At 38.9% G+C, this 19,756-nt stretch overlaps 1 long non-coding RNA gene across 1 annotated transcript; it reads left to right on the forward strand.

Moving 5' to 3' along the window:
• Positions 1-7,455: 7,455 nt before the first annotated feature.
• On the forward strand, positions 7,456-14,998 carry LOC110926041. Its single transcript, XR_002584951.2, has 3 exons — positions 7,456-7,572; positions 8,091-8,157; positions 14,931-14,998. It is a non-coding gene; the product is annotated as an uncharacterized LOC110926041 (long non-coding RNA).
• Positions 14,999-19,756: the final 4,758 nt, after the last annotated feature.

The following is a 19,756-nucleotide window of genomic DNA, read 5'->3' on the forward strand; positions in this document are numbered from 1 at the left end:
ATGGATATGATATGAATGGTTGAGGTTTTTATATTGTTACATTATTTTAAAAGAATATTTTTTTGCAAGCTGGAAAGGATTAGTTACAGTAACTAAAGGTGAGGAATATAAAATAATGGTGAATTTGGTAACATGCTGACTTCTTCCTTTTAGTATACGAACATTCACAACATGCAAATAATTGAGCTTGTCTATTCTTAATAATTCATGTCTGTTTCCTATAATAATTCATGTCTATTGCCTATTTTAGTTTTTTATAATTTTGTTTTGTTTATACACATTACTCAAGTAGCATTAATCTTTTTTGTCTTTTAAACACGTAATCAGATCAACATTTTTTTTTTTTTGTTCTTTTATATATATAACTTGTGTGTTTTACCCTTAATAAGTTATCACGTAATTATTTTATTTTATACCCTTCAAATTCACACTTATATAAATCAAATCATTGTCTTTTTTCCATTTTTATATAACTATTCTAAAAGTACACTTCTACCCATCACGTCAATTTTTATATTTTAAGAAATTTAAATGCACATTGTCAATCAGTCATATCAAAAAAAAAATTGTATTTTTATAAATTATTAGGGTGCTCAGGCCTTACTCGGGTAGGACTAGTGCGTACATATGGGGTCCGGTGGTACACCAGCACATAGGGCTGGGATAGGTGATGTTATGGTGGCCGAGTACTCTTTATCGATTCGGGTAGGTGGATGGGTCGAGCTTTTTTGGCTGTTGGAAGACAGCACAGGGTTAAAATAGGGAAAATGGGGTATTACAGGGTGATTGGATGATAAATCGGGTTCCGGCGATAGCCCCCAGCACCCTTAGACTTACACCATTTCACAATAGGACTACGTTGATCCTTGATTTTGTTATGTCACCTCTTGTGTTTCATTTTTGTTTATTTCACGAAATATATTGATCAGTTCCCCAGCCGTGTTGCATGTGTGTCTCGAGATGGCCATCTTATTAAGGAGAATATTAGTGTCCTGGCCTTTTGGAAAGGTAGAGTAGCTTCAGCATCGAGTAGGGTTTGATCTATAGCGTCGAGCCTGTGGAGTGTGGACATACTACTTTTCCTGACGATGTCGTCGGGATAGGCTGTCCCGACAACAGGTCATTGAGAAAAGTCAACTTGTCAGACAAAATTTCTTGTAGTGTCAATCATGGACCCTCATCTCTAGTATATTAGTCAAATATATCTAGCAATTATATTTCAAACATATTAATTTTTCGTGTCGGCATTATAGATGAATATTGTTTATCAAAAAATGTTAACAAGAACTCATTTAAATAGCCTTGACAGGAACTTATTAAATTAAAGTTTAATAGATGAATTTTGTTTATCAAAAAATGTTAACAAGAACTCATTTAAATAGCCTTGATAGGAACTTAACTAATTAAAGTTGAAGAAAACTTATAAATGTTACTTAGATGCTTAGAAACTAAAGTTAAAACAAAAGGCAGACCTAATACTAACTTTAGCTAACCAGATAATAATTCCTATTCTGTTTCAAAGGTGTTGGTGGTTCCAGGTTGTATGGATTTAATTTTGCTTTTGCAATAACATAATATATCAAATGTTTCTTTTATGACATGATTTATAAGGACAAATATTAGCAGCCAGGGTCCCGCGGAAGGTAAAATTACAAAGCACGTGTTTACTAAAAACTTACTTCATCTTACATATTTTTTAGCATATATTATATAAATACATTGCGGAATTATTAAATACATTTTTTTTTTCAAATTACTATTTTGGAGCTAATGAATGCACTTGTATATGCACTTAATAACATTAAAGTATATTTCTTTTCAACAAGATTTTTACACCTAAATCACCTATCAATTTACACATTCAGAGATTTGAACTTACACCTAAATCACCTAGCTCATGGGTATTAAAGTTTATTAATTGATCGAATTTCATGGTAGCGGCAGATTTACTTTGTGTGTCTCATAGTCAATGTCAAGTAACGCCATATAATTTTGGATGATGATACTGTATACATGATGACACATAAGCCATAAAGAAAAATGACTCGGATGGTTTTAATGTTATGTTAGACTTTTAGCATCAGTTGAATTGGGGCTTGGTTTACGTGAATATCATTGTTTGTTTGAATATTTGATCCGAGTGTGTAAATTATTGTTCTTGGAAATTATGTTGAATTGCGTAACCTAGCCCCGTAAAAAAATTCTCGGATACTCAAACATCAAAATATAATGACACTATTAAAGTAACTCTTAGTAGATCACAGTTTCATAATTTTATCTTGAAGTCTAGAAACAAATCTCTTTTAAAATAAGATAAGTTTTTACTAATTGTCAAAAAAGAATACTTTAATGATAAATGGATACTTTTATGATTGTTAATTAAGACATCTAAGCATGATGTTGTCTCGTATCGTAAAGAGTGCCAAAGACGATTTTATTGGAGAGGAAGGGTATATAAGTGACAATAAAGAAGAAATCAATATCTTTAAACTTTAATCTAGCTATTACATCAGTTTAAGAAAGGAATATTGCTCTTTAATAGAGCTAGTGTACAGGACTTTCTTTCACTTTTTTATTTCAGAAAGAAAAAAATTTATACGTAAAAACAACCCCACCAAAAAAGAGGGGTTGCAACTTGCAAGCCTTCAACCAACAACAAACCACGAAACTACGTTAACTTAAAATTACACCCGCTTTGATCATACAATCGACTTGTATTCAATTCTATTTTTGAACCAAACAAACCCAAACGACTTCACACCTTCAATAATGTCTTCAATCTTATCTGCTTATTATAAAATAATTTTTCGTTTCTCACTTTCCAAATACGCCAACAAAACAAGGATCACTATTCCTTGAAAAAAAATGCAGTATTTAGTGGTTATTCAAACTTATATGGTAAGGCCTTAAATTGAAAACACGCAGCGGAAATGTGAACCATAAAACTTGTTTCTTTATAAACGTTCTAACATGCTTGAAAACCATTTAAAATGACTATTTTACAAGAATTACATCCTTCATTCTATTTAAGAGATAAAACATAACATACGTTTACAAAACTACACGTCCACACTACCGTACTATCCATGTTCTGACTCGATCTCCAACTACTTGCATTCCATGATGATGATCCGTGTAACCTGCAATCACCATATACATTCACGTCATTAGTAATTGGTGACATCTTATATAAATTAAAAGGTATACATAATTAACATCCACATCAAATTCTTTCTACGTATATTGATCTATTCGGTTATCTTTCTGAATTCAATCATTGCATTCCGGTGTCGAATCTTCGAAAGCACAACATCAATATACTTGCACTTTCATTTCATCCTTAATAGTAATGTAGTTAGCATCGTTTAATCTCATTCGTAATCGAAAGCACAACATCAATATACTTGCACTTTCATTTCATTCTTAATAGTAATGTAGTTAGCATCGTTTAATCTCATTCGTAATAAGACCCACATATACATATTCCACTAGTCCATGTATACGAGATTTCAACACGTGCATACATACCTTTCTATCCAAACAGATACATACAACTTATATCCTGACACATTCATACATTCAAGTCCTAGCTACATACATCTATACATACAAATCTAATACATACGTGCACACATACAAGTCACATCTACTTACAAGCACATTGATTCCATACATACATGTTCCATCCCTACACATAAAAGTATCATCATCTGCACCTCACCACAACCCTTTGGTAAGTTTGGGGTGCATTTTGGAAGCTTAACGGGACTTTGAAACGGGGCTGCAGGGTTCGGGGTCGAAGAAACGGGGGAAAACGGGGTCACGTGCGTCTCTGACGGCCCAGAAACCCATCGTTGACACCATACAGCGTGGCTGGGGCGTAGACAGCGACTCCATACAGAGGCGTCCGCGACACATTTCTCATCGGCAACTCCATACAGGGGCTTCAGTGACGCCCCTGCTGTGCCGATGTCCAAATTTTGGTCTTTTTCGTTGTTTTGCTCCCCGTTTAAGAGTCTTGTGAGTCCCAATTCTGAACTTAGAATTATTTCAAACCCCCAAATCATTCCAACACTAAATCCCATGTCCCCACATCTAAATCCTATTCTTGTTACCTTACTTTTTCGATTTTGACCCGTTTATTCCCACCAAGTGTATTCATTCATAGTCAAACTACAGTTAGCCCATTACGTCATTACTTGCCTTGGTACTACCATTACATACCCATCCTTTCATGATCCCCTTTCCTATTGCATACAAAACTTCATTGCATAATAATAAATTGAGTTCGGGAATCACTTACCTCGTGTTGCTATGTTTGTGCTTGCTTCCTCACTTCCTCCTAAGATGCTTAAGCCTGTCTTGACATGATTCATATCCTTTCATGTCATAACATCCACATTATGGTTAGCACGCATGCTCATTCTTACCAACATTCACATTCCATTCATACTTTACCTTGACTTTCATTAGTTAATTACAACATACATAAGAAATAGATTTATCACCACATTATTCCAACCCACGCAATTAAATTTATCATCATACATTAAAGTTTGTAATCAAACAAAATAAGAAATAAAAGATAGTACACATACCTATTGTCTATCACTAATGAGGGTGAAGTTTGAGTTCCTGCCCAATCCAAGGTCTTCCCCTAAACATTCAAGAAACCATGTCTAAGAGCTTAGATTCTCTGCCTCTACAAATGCATAAGCTACAGGATAAATGTTGTTGTTTTGGTCAGCACCAGCAGCAGATAGCATCTGACCCGAGTAATGGCCCTTCATGAAAGCCCCATCTAACCCCAAAAGGTCCCTTCTTATGGCCTTAAATATATGTTTCAGAGCCCCCAAGAAAACATATATTCTTTTAAATACCCTTGTGGTGTCACTTGTATCTTAACATGTTCAACCTGAATATGAACAGTTGCACCAGGGTTTGTATTCAATAACTCACCAACATAATCCCTTAGCAACATGTATTGTGACTTGTAATCTCCTTGTACCGATTTCTTAGCCTTCATTTTGGCCCTGTAAGCTTTCATCTTGGAAACTTTCAGCTCATATCTTCTATGGAACTGTTCCTGGACTGCTTTGACTTGTATGGTTAGATTCTCTTCAATCTGCTCCATCAATGGGGGGTTTCAGATTGGATGTTTAAGGTTCGACCCTAGTAAGAGTTTTTCCGACATCAGTTAAACGAACAGTGGTGGGGTTGAAACGACCACCGCCATAGATCTGAGAGGGGGAAGGTTGCAGGTTTTAAACAATACTTCGAGGATTGTAGGTTGAAACGGCCGACGGTGGTGGCTTGTCTCTAAACCACCACCTTTAACAATCCTTCCATTCAGTGTTGTAGGTTTATTTTTGTAGCATTATTACTTATTGTTTCCATTTTCAGACCTTAGTTACTTGCAATTCATAACAACTTTGATAAGAAACAATCATTGTGGCTAGAAAGTCGCAAACTTTAACTAGATTTTGGGGTAATTCATTAAATCGTGGGAAGCGTTTCATGACACATTATTATATGTTGTGGCACCGACTCTGTTCTTTCGGTAAGATGATGAATGATGATGTTTGAGTAAAGTAATATATTCGGTTGTATATAAACCAGTTTAGTTATTAGGGGAGGGGGTGGTCACTAGTGATAGAATTCTATCACTCCCAATATCCAATCAACTCAAGCCATGTCACCAATATTCTATCACTAGTGATAGAAATGTAGTGGGGGTGGTCACCATGGTAATTATCAAATACATATTCATGACTAAATTCAACTGAGTGTACACGTGTAATGTAGTGAGACATGTCTTATCCAAAAACATGCAGAGCATTCAAATTCATGTAGGTTTTCAACGCGTGATGATTCTAACGCGTTGATTAAATAACGCGTTATATATACGACGGCGGCGGTGTGCGTGATTATATAACGCGTGATGGGGGATCCATCACGGACCGCCCCGCCTCCCCTTAGTGTTCAAACAAATTGTGGGTGTTGATTTTGAGTTGAATATAATAGTGTTGCAGGCATTGATTTTAGAGTTTGTATGTTTATGTGGTGTGAGAAAGACAGATGATGGCTCGTGGGTTATGGCTGGTAGAAAGAGAGAAATGGGTGGGTTGGGTTGGAGGTCGTAGCAGCAGGTGGTGGTAAGTGGTGGTGGTGGTAGTGGATGATGGTGGTGTTTAAATCTTTTGTTTTTAAAGTATTTTTTAAATGGTTGAGTATTTTAAGTTATTCAGATATTTAGTCCTTAGAAAGGTGAAATGTCAAAAATGTCCTCGCATGCAAGTCACTTGACCAAATTTAACAAAAAAAAATAACTGAGTTAGGGCTAAAGGATATAACATGCAATATTTTCAAGCGTTAAGTACAATACTAATGAATTGTAAATACAAAGGAATGAGAAGATCATTGATAAATTGATAAAATCAACATTAGCCAGGCAATCTAGTCGGGAGTTTGCGGCTTTCACACCTATTCCTGACCAAATCGCTTAACTTTAATTGGAAATTCGAGTGCAGTGATAGCGAATAATTGCAGAATAGAGCACATAAGCTTGGTCTGCTGGTTCCTAACTATAGTCTAGGTCTCTAAGCCAGCGACCCGGACTAGGTCGTGTCTTACCTAATTCCCTATAGTTATGGCTCTGATACCAATCTGTCACACCCCAACCGATGGCGGAATCATCGGGGCATGGCACTGAGCGAAACAGATTGTTCAGAAGTTCCATAACAACTATCTATATAATCCAGTTATAGATACGTCTCATACCGTATCCCGAATAAACAAATACATTATTACAGATAACATCCAAACAAGCAGTTATGTTCCGACAACTCAGATTTAAGTTAATACAAAATATAAATATTGTTCAAATGCTCCTAAAGACCCAGCCTGACAAGATCTACAGACAACTATGCCCTAGTTGCTTGTTCCTGACAGACAACTATTTGTTGGGGGCCTCTAAAGCTTTATTCTAGCTTCACTTCCCTAGCAAGCAAAAATCTTAAACACTTGTCACATACGTTAAAATAATGTCAATACATAAAATGTAAAGGTGAGCATACAAGTTTAATAATAGCATATAGAGTTCGAATAGTTTACGCATAACCAGCACGTACACAGAGGGAAATGATGCATGTTAATTATCGACATGGACCTATCGATACCAACGATTGCGGGTTGTAACACCCCAAAAACATAAACCCGTATATTATAAAGTTCAAAGAATAGATAAACAAGAGTTTACCAACTAGGAATTTAACCTAGTTAAATTCCAAGTCTTGATTTAATGCATGTTGTGGTTAAAATAATTAAAACTATAGAAAATCATAATTTAAGGGGCTAAACTTGTCAAAACTCAAAAATAAGTTACTAATAGTAACAAGATTAACCCAAACCTCCCAAATTAGGGAGTCTGGTCGATCAAGAGAGTAGGGGGCGACAAGGGTTCTCCAAAACCCTAAATTTCACAACTAAAATCTGCAAATTGAAGCCTCAATCTCGTTCCAAATCAAGTTCTAAACACGAATTAGCAAACCCCTTGTTGTAAGGATCAAAGAGGTATGTAAAATCTTGGCATTTTGATCCATCACAATTCTAGGTTAACTTAGAAAAACTGAAATTTAGCCTAGATGTGTAATGCATGGATGAACCTTGAAGTAATTTGATATCTAGGATTAAACCCTATGTGATTTCTTGTCAAACTTTGCATCATGTTTGTAAGGTTTGGGGATTTACATGTGGGGAACAAATGGACTTGAGGGAAACTTGGTGAATACTAGAAATTTGACTTTTGTTCTAACAAAATCTGAATTTGTGAAATGATTCAGAATTATAGATGTCAAGATGTATGTAAAAACTTGTTAAATAAAGTGAAATTAGATGTTAAATTTCATGCCACGAACTTGGTAACGATTGTAGGAAAATCTGACCCGCTAGGTGTTTGTTGAAATGCCTAAGTGAGGACTTAAATGTTAAAATTTGGATAAAAAAAACGCAGATTTGATAATGGTCCGTAATGATGTGATTATGGTCATGAAAAAGAGTTCTAAACATGTTGCGAAAACTGAATTTTCTAGGCAAAGAGTCCGGTTCATCTAGCGGACAAGCCGAGGGGAATTCACGAGGAAAGGGCGCGCTCTAAAGGTACGAAATTTATTGTTTCGTTACATTATACCTTATTGTTAGTTTTATGTAGTCAATTTTGAAACACGACGACCAAGATTTACCAATACGTCACGAATATGATTAGTGTCTTAAACAAGTAAATGAGTCAAAACAAGTGAAAATGCATGAAATCTTACATATCCGTAATGGTGTGTAAGTTTAACACCCAAACGGGTCAAACAAGTTATGGTAATAAGCACGAAGCATGACTTTATTATATAATGCGTGAATTACATGATAAGTATGCCGTGTAATGAACACCATACCCAAATTAAGAAACCTTGTTCTTAATATAGGAACTAAGGTGCATATCCGATGCATGAAAATAGTATAAACAACCAAATATTATGTCTTGTAATCTAGTGTGTAAGTTGATTTCGTAAGCATGCCCGCTCAAGAATAGTTGAGTAATGTTATGAACAAAACAAGTATGAAGTACTAGCCCAGCCGCGCAGCAATTTATGCGAATTTGTGCTGTTTCGACTCATAGCGAATTAGCAAGAAAACTGCATTTTAAACAAGGGAGTGATGTGCAGAGTCTACCGTAAATTACGGTAGTACCGTAATTTACGGTGGCCTGCAATTCTTTACGGTGAGTCTCTACTGTGTTACGGTAGACCCCAAGTGACCAGAAGCCACCGTAATTTACGGTGACACCGTAAATTACGGTGGAGCCCTGTTTGACAAAAGTTGTTTTGATCATTTTCTCGAATCTGTGTTCGGACCTGATTCGAATACGTAATTTCCAAGAGTGTTAGTACTAATGCTTGTTTTAAATGTTAGTTCTCAGGTACCAAGAAAAAGGATGAAGATCAAGCAAGCGAGTCGAACCGAACACACACATTTTTTAGAACGCTTCTGCATCCAAACTTTGTGTTAGAAACTATGTAAATTAATGGTAGTTACTGTCTTGAATGTGGTTTGTAACAACAATACACGAAGGTTGTGTTAATTTTGGGTTTAAACTATGAAAGTTTTTGTAAAGTCGTCATTTTGGCGTTAAATGCAAGGTTTTTAGGTTATTAAATTTGGTAATATAAGCTGGGTCTTACAAGTTGGTAATCAGAGCTTAAGGTTGCCAATAAGTGTTCGGTTCAAGCTTGATCAACATCCGGTAAGAGTTATTGCTTAAGTAAAATTTAGAAGTATAGAAATAATTCACGAACGAATATACATGGAAAAGAGTGTATAAACACACTCAAACACAAGAAAAGCATGAAACAAGAATAATAGAATCAAGAGTGTGTAAGCACACTCAAACACGAGAAAAGCATGAGACAAGAATGATTGAGTCAAGTTGCGAACTTGATCAAATCAAAACAAGTAAAACATGTATTACAAATGAAATGTTTAACAATATATGTAAACATTTCAGTATCAAAGATGGCAAGCGGAGGTGACGGAGATGCGGTGCCAAGAGTCACCGAACAGATGAGAATAGTGATTGCCGAAGAAGTTGGAAAGGCGATCGAAAACAGCTTGTCGAACTTCATTGATAAAATCCAAAATACGGTTTTATCAGTGGTAGAAGAAAGAATCAAGAAGCTAGAAGATAATTCAAATCTAGCAAAGGAAAAATCCGGGGAACGAAAACCTTGTTCATACAAGGAATTCATAGCTTGTAAACCGCCTATCTATAATGGGGAAGTTGATCCAATCGTGTGTCAGCGATGGATAGGCGATATCGAGGGAGTGTTCGAGAGAACACATTGTGATGAAAATGACTATGTAGCTTATGGTACGGGTCAGTTAAGAGGTCAAGCGAAGGATTGGTGGGATAATAAGAAGAAAGAGATTGGAAACGAAGCGGCTAAGGCCATGACGTGGGAGGAGTTTAAGACGCCGTTTCTTAAACACCATAGCCCCAAAGCGGTTATAAACAAGATCAAGGAAGAGTTCATGCAACTCAGACACAAGGGTGAATCCATAGACAAGATCACGGGGGTGTTTATGGACAAAATGAAGTTCTGTGACGATCTGATCACGAACGAAGAACAAAAAGTCTATTACTACCATAACATGCTGAGCGCTGAATATAGGGAGTTCATAACCCCTTCAAAGTATGAGACCCTTACCGAGATTGTCAATGCTGCTCGGGAAAGGGAGATTGAGTTGAAGAAGAGTATAGAGCGGGGTGAACGAAGGGCACAGGATATAAATCCAAGCCCTACCAAGAAAGCAAGAACGAATGAAACGTCAAAGAAATCAGATGCAAAGGGCGGTACACCAAGTTGCAAAATCTGCGGCAAGAATCATAAGGGTGAATGTCGCTTCAAAGATAAGCCTTGTCCTATATGTCGAAAAACGGGACATATGGCTATATCATGCCCGGAAAAAGTGACCATTTGTTACAACTGTTACCGAACGGGTCATAAAAGATCGGAGTGCCCAGAATTGGCGGGAAAGAAAGAAGGGCAAGACTCAAAAGGTGAAGCCGCAAAAGCCAAAGCAAGATCCTTTCAATTGACCGCTGCTGAAGCAAAGGTCGAACCTGACGTGGTCTCAGGTATATTCACTATAAATTCAATTCCCGCACGTGTGTTATTTGATACTGGTGCGAATAAATCCTTTGTTTCATATGGGTTTATTCGACACCCCTCATTTGTTCTAACAAAATTACCTATGCCTTTAGAGGTAGAGATAGGTAATAATAAAAGCTTTATTGTCTGTGATGTATGTAAAAACTGCACGATGAATATTGATGACGAGGAATATGCAATAGACTTGATCCCGATGTCGATGGGAGAATTCCAAGTGGTAGTGGGAATGGATTGGCTATCCCGTTACCACGCAAAAGTGGTTTGTTTCCGAAAGGAAATAAAACTAACTTCTCCTAGCGGAAAGCAAGTTACAATATATGGAGAAAAGGGAGGTAACCCGGTGATATGCTCAATGCTAGAAGCTCGCAAACTCATGAAACATGGATGCAAGGCCTTTATGGTATATGCGAGCGAAACGGAAAAGGAACTCCTCAAAATTGGGGATGTACCAGTCGTGCGAGATTATGAAGACGTGTTTCCGGAAGAACTACCGGGGATACCGCCAGAACGGGAGGTAGAGTTCGGAATCGAGTTGATTCCGGGCGCGAAACCCGTGGCCAAGGCGCCATACCGACTTGCACCGTCGGAGTTACAAGAATTGATGTCTCAAATTCAGGAATTTCTTGACAAGGGATTTATCCGACCGAGTGTGTCTCCGTGGGGCGTACCAGTCTTATTCGTGAAAAAGAAAGATGGCAGTATGCGCATGTGTATCGATTACCGGGAGTTAAACAAACTCACGGTGAAGAATCGATACCCACTTCCAAGAATTGACGATTTATTCGACCAACTGCAAGGAGCAAGTTGGTTTTCCAAAATTGATCTCCGATCCGGTTATCACCAATTGAAAGTCAAGGAGGAGGACGTACCCAAAACGGCTTTCCGTACGAGGTACGGGCATTATGAATTCCTTGTAATGCCTTTCGGATTGACCAATGCGCCCGCGGCTTTCATGGACCTCATGAACCGGGTTTGCAAACCCATGCTAGATAAGTCGGTAATTGTATTTATCGACGACATTCTGGTATATTCAAAGAGTGAAGCCGAGCACGTGTGTCATTTGCGGGAAATATTAGACACACTTAGACGAGAGAAGCTATATGCAAAATTCACGAAGTGTGCTTTCTGGTTACGGGAAGTACAGTTTCTTGGGCATCTTATTAGTGCTGATGGAGTACTAGTAGATCCGTCAAAGATAGAAGCTGTGACGAAATGGAACCCTCCAAGAAATCCCTCGGAAATCCGAAGCTTTTTAGGGCTTGCGGGATATTATCGGAGATTCATACAGGATTTCTCCAAAATTGCCTTACCCTTGACCAAATTAACTCGTAAGGAGGAAAAGTTCGTGTGGGGCATTAAGCAAGAGGAAGCTTTCCAAACGCTTAAGGAAAAGTTGACCCACGCTCCGGTACTGACCTTACCGGAAGGGACTGAAGACATGGTGGTTTACTCGGACGCTTATCAATTGGGGCTCGGATGCGTGTTAATGCAACGAGGCAAGGTCATCGCCTACGCCTCGAGGCAATTGAAGATTCATGAAAATAAATATCCGGTTCATGACTTAGAATTGGCAGCGGTGGTGTTTGCCTTAAAGATATGGAGACATTACTTGTACGGAGTAAAGTTTACAATCTTTACCGACCATAAAAGCTTGAAATATTTCTTCGACCAGAAGGAATTAAACATGCGGCAAATGCGGTGGTTAGAAACCGTCAAGGACTTTGATTGCGAAATACATTACCACCCCGGTAAGGCCAATGTAGTTGCCGATGCGCTGAGTCGCAAAACAGATTATGCCCCGATTCGGGTACGATCAATGCAATTGGTTGTGACTTCAAGTTTACTAGAACGAATTCGAGAAGCACAAGATGAAGCTGTAAAGGCGGAAAACTGGAAAAAGGAAAGAATTATTGGTCAAGTTAAAGACCTTGAAGTGGGCAGTCACGGCCTAAGAACTCGTTTTAATAGAATCTGGGTTCCTAACACATGTGGTGTTAAGAAGCTTCTACTTGATGAAGCTCATAAATCCCGTTATTCCATTCACCCGGGGGCGACCAAAATGTATCATGACTTGAAGCAAAACTATTGGTGACCCGGAATGAAACGAGACACTGTGAAATACGTGGAAAAATGCTTGACATGCCTACAAGTCAAGGCGGAACACCAAAAGCCGTATGGTAAACTCCAACCGTTAGAAATTCCGGTTTGGAAATGGGAGCAAATCACGATGGACCTATTGACTAAACTACCTAAAACAAGTCGTGGTTTTGATGCTATTTGGGTGGTCGTGGATAGATTAACTAAAAGCGCCCACTTTATTCCGATTCGTGAAACGTATACATCTGAGAAAATGTCGGAGGTATACACCAATGAAATCATAGCAAGACATGGGGTACCGATATCCATTGTATCAGACAGAGATACTCGGTTTACCTCGAAATTCTGGCGTGAATTCCAAGAACAGATGGGAACTAAATTGTTCCTTAGCACTGCTTATCATCCACAAACGGATGGGCAGAGCGAAAGAACAATACAAACATTGGGTGATATGCTACGGGCTTGCATTATTGACTTTGGGGGTAGTTGGGATGTCCATTTACCCTTGGTCGAATTCGCATATAATAATAGCTATCACGCGAGCATTAAAATGGCCCCGTATGAGCTATTATATGGCAGAAAGTGTCGGACTCCGGTATGTTGGGGAGAGGTGGGCCCGCGAGGGCTAGCACCAACTGATGTAATCCGAGCTACAAATGCGAAAATTGACATAGTTCGGACACATTTGAAAGCGGCTCAAGACCGACAAAAGGCATACGCAGACAAAAGAAATAGGCCAATCGAGTTTCAGGTTGGCGATATGGTCATGCTAAAGGTTTCCCCATGGAAGGGTATTATCAGATTCAGAAAAAGGGGGAAGTTAAGCCCGAGATTCATTGGGCCATTTAGAATCATTGAACGAGTTGGTAAGGTAGCTTATCGACTTGAATTACCCGAAGAGTTGAGTGGGATTCATAACACATTTCACGTATCACATCTCCGGAAATGTTTGGCCGACGAGACCGCTCATGTCCACTATGATGATATAGAGGTGGATAACAGTCTCAACTATGCAGTGAAACCGATTGCGATTTTAGATCGTAAAGAGAAAAGCTTGAGGAACAAAGTGATAAATCAAGTCAAGGTTAAGTGGGACCACAGAAAGGGGTCAGACACTACTTGGGAACCCGAAGAGGAGATGCGGCGTCTCTACCCTACATTATTTGGTACGTAATTCGGTTTCGGGGACGAAACCTTTTTTAAGGGGGGTGGACTTGTAACACCCCAAAAACATAAACCCGTATATTATAAAGTTCAAAGAATAGATAAACAAGAGTTTACCAACTAGGAATTTAACCTAGTTAAATTCCAAGTCTTGATTTAATGCATGTTGTGGTTAAAATAATTAAAACTAGAGAAAATCATAATTTAAGGGGCTAAACTTGTCAAAACTCAAAAATAAGTTACTAATAGTAACAAGATTAACCCAAACCTCCCAAATTAGGGAGTCTGGTCGATCAAGAGAGCAGGGGGCGACAAGGGTTCTCCAAAACCCTAAATTTCACAACTAAAATCTGCAAATTGAAGCCTCAATCTCGTTCCAAATCAAGTTCTAAACACGAATTAGCAAACCCCTTGTTGTAAGGATCAAAGAGGTATGTAAAATCTTGGCATTTTGATCCATCACAATTCTAGGTTAACTTAGAAAAACTGAAATTTAGCCTAGATGTGTAATGCATGGATGAACCTTGAAGTAATTTGATATCTAGGATTAAACCCTATGTGATTTCTTGTCAAAACTTTGCATCATGTTTGTAAGGTTTGGGGATTTACATGTGGGGAACAAATGGACTTGAGGGAAACTTGGTGAATACTAGAAATTTGACTTTTGTTCTAACAAAATCTGAATTTGTGAAATGATTCAGAATTATAGATGTCAAGATGTATGTAAAAACTTGTTAAATAAAGTGAAATTAGATGTTAAATTTCATGCCACGAACTTGGTAACGATTGTAGGAAAATCTGACCCGCTAGGTGTTTGTTGAAATGCCTAAGTGAGGACTTAAATGTTAAAATTTGGATAAAAAAAAACGCAGATTTGATAATGGTCCGTAATGATGTGATTATGGTCATGAAAAAGAGTTCTAAACATGTTGCGAAAACTGAATTTTCTAGGCAAAGAGTCCGGTTCATCTAGCGGACAAGCCGAGGGGAATTCACGAGGAAAGGGCGCGCTCTAAAGGTACGAAATTTATTGTTTCGTTACATTATACCTTATTGTTAGTTTTATGTAGTCAATTTTGAAACACGACGACCAAGATTTACCAATACGTCACGAATATGATTAGTGTCTTAAACAAGTAAATGAGTCAAAACAAGTGAAAATGCATGAAATCTTACATATCCGTAATGGTGTGTAAGTTTAACACCCAAACGGGTCAAACAAGTTATGGTAATAAGCACGAAGCATGACTTTATTATATAATGCGTGAATTACATGATAAGTATGTCGTGTAATGAACACCATACCCAAATTAAGAAACCTTGTTCTTAATATAGGAACTAAGGTGCATATCCGATGCATGAAAATAGTATAAACAACCAAATATTATGTCTTGTAATCTAGTGTGTAAGTTGATTTCGTAAGCATGCCCGCTCAAGAATAGTTGAGTAATGTTATGAACAAAACAAGTATGAAGTACTAGCCCAGCCGCGCAGCAATTTATGCGAATTTGTGCTGTTTCGACTCATAGCGAATTAGCAAGTACCGTAATTTACGGTGGCCTGCAATTCTTTACGGTGAGTCTCTACTGTGTTACGGTAGACCCCAAGTGACCAGAAGCCACCGTAATTTACGGTGACACCGTAAATTACGGTGGAGCCCTGTTTGACAAAAGTTGTTTTGATCATTTTCTCGAATCTGTGTTCGGACCTGATTCGAATACGTAATTTCCAAGAGTGTTAGTACTAATGCTTGTTTTAAATGTTAGTTCTCAGGTACCAAGAAAAAGGATGAAGATCAAGCAAGCGAGTCGAACCGAACACACACATTTTTTTAGAACGCTTCCGCATCCAAACTTTGTGTTAGAAACTATGTAAATTAATGGTAGTTACTGTCTTGAATGTGGTTTGTAACAACAATACACGAAGGTTGTGTTAATTTTGGGTTTAAACTATGAAAGTTTTTGTAAAGTCGTCATTTTGGCGTTAAATGCAAGGTTTTTAGGTTATTAAATTTGGTAATATAAGCTGGGTCTTACAGGGTTGACTGTCCGAGACAGTTCGCAATACATGATTACCACCGTAATCCATGCAAGTAATTGTCCTTAACAACCCCCGTGTGAACGGGTGCTGAGTCCAAACTATAGTACTACGTTGCTAAGGCAGGTAGACAGCATTCCACGTGTAAACATAACAACAAGCATACATTTAGTCACGTAATACATGCAATCGGTTAGCGTTCAAATAGTTTGAATAGTGTGTTCGATTGTGATTTTGATAAGTAACGTATGTAACACCCAAAAGTGCTAAAGCAAAAAGGGATTCGAGTATACTCACAGTGATTGATTATGGATTGAAGGGAGCGTTGAGAGTAGGGTTAGCCTGAATAGTTCGATAGCATAATGATGAGTAACGCGAAAATGTAAACAAGTGTGAATGGATCGAATAGCCTGGTCGACCGAACAGCAGGTTCGATCGAACGGGCTGTTCGATCGGCTTGAAAGTCCGTTTGAACAATCCTGTTCGATCGGCCGGTAGGCTCGATCGGCTGGACCATTCGAGTGGATTGTTTCTTCCTCTGATGTGTTTGTGTATGATGGTTTGAACTTTTTAAGTTTTCGTTGTAGTATTTGGGAACACTGAAGTGTTCTTACCTTTCAGGTCGGTCGATCAAATGGCCTGTTCGATCGGCCGGCTTAACCGATCGGTTAGGAATATTAGAAGTAGTTCTCAGCAGGATGTCACTCGATCGAACAGCCTGTTTGATCGGCTGGCATTCCGTACTACGAACAAGTTGCAAAATCGATTAAGTGTTGAAGCATAGTATCTCATGATCCGAAGAGTAATGTTTACAAATCGATTAGTATATTCGATCGACCATCACCTTGTCAATAGCATACTTCATGAAGTTTCATAAGTGTGGGACCATGTGCTAGCCGATCGGCTGGCCCGGCCGATCGGCTGGTATGTCCGATGGGCTAGGTTGTTCGTTCGAATAGCCTAGCCGTTCGGCCAGCAATTCTGACCTGGTCGGCCTTTCGTCTAACACTTGGCTGTTTGATTATTTGTCATGATTTTAAGGTATTTTGACAGCGAGTTAAACCGTAGAACGTGGGTTCTTACTTGCTTCACCGGTTCGGACAGAATCACCCAAGTCCGGCCGGTGAACTTGTTCGGAACGGTAGTTTGATGTTTAACCCGAAATCGGTGAACCTCGCAGATAGAATCCGAACCTTGAACCTCTAAACTGTTAGAATGATTAGTTAGTTGGTTCGAGATTCGTTTCTATCGGTTTTTAAGGTTTTGAGTGTAAAAGATTGAGAAAACTTGTATCTATTTCTTTCAACTCTTTTATCCTCCTGAAAGGGTTTGGATTTATGTGAAAATGTTTAGATCTATGAAAGATCTCCTTGTTTGTTTATGTGGAAATCGGTTAGATCTAAGCTATTCACGGTTGAATGAGGCCAAAGTATGATGTTCTTCAAGAACACCATGATGACATCACCCAAGAACACTTAGATCTTGGTGATTTCACGGTTAGAAATCAAGTTTTGAAAGATAGAAAGGTGTAGAATCGTGTAATGATCAAAAACGTACAAGAATTAGAGTGAAAACTTACCGGAGTTGAGAGAAATCTGAGAAAAGGTGAAGAATAAGAGTTGGTTCGGCCAGAGCTTTCCAAAAGTAGAAAGAGTGACAATGACAGGGCTATTTATAGGCCTCCCAAAGAGGAAAGTGTCAACCGATCGGCCAGGATCTCCGATCGGCCGGGCTGCTCGATCGAACAGCATGTTCGATCGGCTAGCCTATTCAATCAGTGATTCCTGTTCGATCAGGAACCCCCTTTTGAGTGTTTTGCGACGATTTTTTATATTTCGATTTCGATGGACGACGATACGAATACGATAGAGTTCCTAGTCAAATTACTTTCAGTCCCAACTACTATATCTAACATACAATCATCTGTAATTCGTGTTTCGATGTCGGTTTCGATTGAGTTTGATTGCTTTTCGAGTTTCGATTCGAGTTTCGATTGATTCGATTGAATACCACACAAAACATAAAGTAAACACACACAAGTAACACATAAGGCACACACACACGTAAGTATCCACACCAGTTTCGCATAGTTCGAGTCTCGAGTTCGATTGATGAGTCGATTACCTTAATTATTGATTGATTAACTTTATCGCACTGTTACTTCCTACTGTTCGCAATTGTAAATCGGTCGCATTGATTAAACATTCGATCAATTTTATTTAGACAACACTTACTCCACATAATACAAAAAGTAGAAAGAAACATTAACAATCAAAGAAGTTAAAGTTGACTTGGACTTTGACTTTGACTTTGACATTCGAAAACACGGGGTGTTACAGCCTCCCCTTGTTTAGGGAATTTCGTCCCGAAATTAGGCTCGAAGCTGCACATCACCGTGAGTCATTTTACCAATTTGATGCTTCAGATCTATTTAAACAACTGCGGGTACTTGGCCTTCATGTCGCTTTCGAGTTCCCAAGTGAACTCTGCGCCACGTTTGCCTTCCCATCGGACTTTCACGATAGGGATGCGTGAGCGCCTGAGTTGCTTGGTTTGGCGATCCATGATTTCGACAGGTTTTTCCACGAAGTGTAAGGTTTCGTTGACCTGAAGATCGTCGAGTGGTACGATTAGATCATGATCAGCAAGGCATTTTCGGAGGTTAGACACATGGAAAGTCGGGTAGACGTTACTGAGTTCTTCCGGTAGTTCGAGTCTGTAGGCGACTTTTCCGATCCTTTCCAGAATCTTAAAAGGTCCAACATATCGAGGCGCTAGTTTCCCTTTCTTGCCGAATCTGACTACACCCTTCCAAGGTGATACCTTTAGGAGTACGTAGTCACCAACGTCAAATTCAAGGGGCTTGCGTCTTCTATCGGCGTAACTTTTCTGTCTACTTCGAGCTTTTACCAAGTTGTCTCGAATCTGGTGGATTTTGTCAGTCGTTTCTTGTAGAATCTCGGGACCGGTTAGTTGCGAGTGACCGATCTCCTGCCACACAATAGGCGATCGACATCTCCTTCCATATAAAGCCTCGAATGGTGCCATTTGGATGCTGGCATGATAGCTGTTATTATACGAGAATTCGACTAATGGCAGGTGTTTGTTCCAACTACCACCAAAATCTATGACACATGCCCGGAGCATGTCTTCAAGAGTACAGATCGTTCTCTCAGTCTGTCCGTCGGTTTGTGGATGGAATGCAGTACTCAGATTAAGCGACGTACCAAGAGCCGCTTGAAAAGTTTTCCACAATCGAGAAGTAAACCGAGCATCACGGTCTGAGATGATGTCGCGAGGCGTACCATGATTACAAATGATCTCGTCGGTGTAGATCTGGGCTAGTCGTTCCACCTTATAGTCTTCTCGTATCGGCAAAAAGTGGGCTGATTTTGTTAGACGATCAACTATAACCCTAATACTGTCGTGACCTGATGGCGTGTGCGGGAGTTTCGTTATGAAATCCATAGCTATACTCTCCCACTTCCATATAGGTATCGGCGGTTGTTCGAGTAAGCCAGAAGGTCTTTGATGTTCAGCCTTGACTCTTGTGTAGGTTAAGCAACTTCCAACGTAAAGAGCGATATCCCGTTTCATGCCCGACCACCAGTACTTATAGCGCAGGTCCTGGTACATCTTATCAGCACCGGGATGGATAGAATATCGGGATTTGTGGGCTTCATTCATGATAATCTTTCGCAGATCAGTTCGTCTAGGAATCCAAATTCGATCCAGGTAAT

Source organism: Helianthus annuus, chromosome 17 (genome assembly GCF_002127325.2).
Source record: "Helianthus annuus cultivar XRQ/B chromosome 17, HanXRQr2.0-SUNRISE, whole genome shotgun sequence".
Taxonomy (NCBI): domain Eukaryota; kingdom Viridiplantae; phylum Streptophyta; class Magnoliopsida; order Asterales; family Asteraceae; genus Helianthus; species Helianthus annuus.